Genomic DNA, 3,275 nt, shown 5'->3' with positions numbered 1-3,275 from the left:
GGTTCATTTGCGACAGGGCCTCTCTGTAGCCCCACCTGTCCTAGAACTATCTACCTAGGTAGACCAGGTTGCCTTAGTCTTTTAAAACTCATTGGTTGGTAAAATTAGTATCAATGTAATCAAATATATGGAAATTTTTCTAAAAGAGAATTCAAATATATAGATATTTTAAGTTAAAAGGAAAAAGAACTGTTCAATTAAATGAAAATCCCATGACTTTACCATTCCACTTGAGTGCTTGAAATCATTGAATACATTTGAAAAAACATCCTTTTTTTTTAGGGAAGAGCATGAAATCAGTCCCCCACTACCACAAATTATGCAGTCTAGTTTCCCCATTTAGGGAAATCACAGGGGTCAGTACCTCCCAAGTGCAATGGATGAGCCACACCCTGGGAAAATGCACTTCCTGATTATGGTGTCTCCCCTGCCAGGTAAGTATACATATGAAGAAACATGCCCCCCCTTCTACAAACACTATTTCATTTACAGGGTGAATATGAAGAAAGAATGTAATATTTTGAATGGCATTATCAGAAATCTCATTACTGAGTGACAGGACTGATTGATTGAGCAACATAAAGACAAGAGGGGCCTGCAGAGATAGTTCACTGGTTAAGAGCACTGGCTGCTCTTGCAGGTTTGGTTCCCAGCATCCATGTGGTGGGCAACAAATGTCTTTTACTAGAGTTCCAGTGGATTCAATATCCTCTTCTGACCTCAATGGGCAGTGCAGGACATGGGTGCACTTATATATATGCAAGCAATACATTCATACTTTGTTCTAGTTTGTTTCTTCATTGCTATGACAAAATACTCTGACAAATACCAACTTGGGGAGGAAAGGGTTTATTTAGCTTAAATCTCCCAGATCATAGCTCATGAGGAAGTCCAAGGTAGGAACTCAGGGCAGGAACCTGGAGGTAGGAGGTGGAGCATAGGCCACAGAGGAATGCTGCTTACTGGCTTGCTCCCCTGGCTCCTGCTCAACCTGCTTTCTTATACAACATAGGTCCACCTGCCCAGAGGTGCCACTACTCACAGTGGGTTGTACCCTTCCCTGTCATTCAATAACGAAGACGATGCCCCACAGACATGGTCACAGGGCTAGTCCAATGGATGTAATTCCCCAATTGAGGCTCCCTCAACACAGATATGTCAAGTTTACACTAAAGCTATCCAGAACAATGACCCCTTGTCAACTTGACACACAAACACATCACTATTAAACCACAACCTTCCATTTCTTATCCCCAAGATATGATGTTAACATTAATATAGCAATATAAGACAGCCAACCTTAAAAGCCTCATAGCTCTTTAGAAAAATCCAAACACTTAAAAATTCACAGTCTCTTTTTAACAGTCTCTTAACTGTGGGCTCCTATAAAATCCAAAACAAGTACTATCTTATTTCCAAAGGGAGGAATCAGGTACAAAGCAAAACCTAAGTCCAGGCAAGGAGCTCAAGGCTGGAAATCTGGGATTTGCTCATGATCTTCTGGGCTCCAAAGGTTTGTGGAAGCTCCACTTCTCTTGGTGTCCACAGCATACACACCATCTCATAGAGCTCCTATAAAATCCAAAACAAGTACTATCTTATTTCCAAAGGGAAGAATCAAGTACAAAGCAAAACCTAAGTCCAGGCAAGTAGCTCAAAGCTGGAAATCTGGTATTTGCTCATGATCTTCTGGGCTCCAAAGGTTTGTGGAAGCTCCACTTCTCTTGGTGTCCACAGCATACACACCATCTCATAGACCCAGGCCAGCTCCATTCCACACCTGATGCTACCCTTGGTGGTCATTCTGGCATCTCGGAAAAGCTGGGGTCTCCACTGAAAGTGAAGCTGTACCCTCACTAATGGCATTTTCTGGTGTGTTGGGGTGCAAATACTCAGATTTTCTCCATGACCCCTTCAAACTGGGGGCCTTCACTGCAACCGAGGCTGCACTTTCACCAATGGCTTTTCCTGGCCTCTCAGGGTGCCTCTCAGCTGCTCTCTGTGATCCCTTCACATTTTCAATACCAGAACCATGCAAGAGTCTCTTCCACATCACCAAGTCCTGCTTCCATCTGAGATGGAGTATTGGGCCCCTTCTGTACCATAACTTCTGTGCTAACCTTGAGGAAATACTTTACAGAAGATTTTGCCAAACTGATGATGGTCTCTTTTTACTTACAGCTTATTTTTCAGTCCTAGGTACCCAGCATCAGTTGTCCCAGTAAAGCATAGGTTTAACTTCAGTGGTTCTGGTCTCTTAATCACAGCTGATATTTCAGGCCCAGCTGACCAGAAACCATAGGCTCTCAATACAAGAGATCAGACAAAGAACACTGATAGTTTCCACTTCCCTTTGAAACTTCACAAGCCAGTCCTCCATTGTCTACAACTCTTTCAGCATAACTGTTCCAAGATCCAGAGAAAGGAACTTTAAGCACTTAATGGCTTTTCTAGTCCAAAATTCCAAATGCTTCCACAATCCTCTTAAACACACAAGGTCAGGACTGTCACAGCAACACCCCACTCTCTAGTACCAATTTCTGTTCTAGTTTGTTTCTCCACTGCTGTGACAAAATATTTGACCAATACCAACTTGTGGAGGAAAAGGTTTACTTCATCTTACATCTCCCCAGATTGCAGTTCATCAGGGAACCCAAGGTAGGAACTCAGGCAAGAACATGAAGGTAGGAGCTGGAGGACAGGTCATGAAGGAACACTGCTTCCTGGCTCGCTCCTCTGGCCCATGCTCAACCTGCTGTCTTATACAACATAAGCCCAGCTTCAGGGGGTGGCACCACCCACAGTGGGCTGGACCCTCCCACATTACTCAATAATCAAGATTACCCACAGACAATGCCACAGTCCAGTCCAATGAAATCAATTTTCCAATTGAGGCTCCCTCAACCCCGGTTGTCATCTTGACACTAAAGCTATTCAGCACATACATATACCATAAAAATAAATAAATAAAAATTTAAAGAAGAACCAGGAGGCAAGACTATGAGTTCTTAAACATAACTACATAAAATTTTCTTCTATAGGAAGAACATAGTCACAAACCCAGAGTAGCAAATACCTGAGGACAGGTTGTTAGTTCAAAAATTTTCCATCACTCTCATGTCACATTTCCCAAAGTGAAGAGTCCTTAGTTAATGATAGTTGACACCTTCATTATAATAACTTATTTATTTTGTGAAATGCACTATGAATTTGTGATGTGCATCATGATGTTTGAAGAGTAGACACACTGTACATGACTCATGCAATTTAGTGAA

At 42.3% G+C, this 3,275-nt stretch overlaps 1 non-coding gene across 1 annotated transcript; it reads right to left on the bottom strand.

Annotated features, from left to right (window-relative positions):
- Positions 1-279: 279 nt before the first annotated feature.
- LOC115071711 lies at positions 280-442 on the bottom strand. Its single transcript, XR_003850798.1, has one exon. It is a non-coding gene; the product is annotated as a U1 spliceosomal RNA (small nuclear RNA).
- Between the last annotated feature and the right edge of the window lie 2,833 nt (positions 443-3,275).

Source organism: Nannospalax galili, unplaced genomic scaffold, assembly GCF_000622305.1.
Source record: "Nannospalax galili isolate Female #2095 unplaced genomic scaffold, S.galili_v1.0 scaffold1341, whole genome shotgun sequence".
Lineage (NCBI taxonomy): Eukaryota > Metazoa > Chordata > Mammalia > Rodentia > Spalacidae > Nannospalax > Nannospalax galili.
Note: the sequence above shows the minus strand (reverse complement) of the source record. Positions and strands in the feature narration are given on the sequence as shown.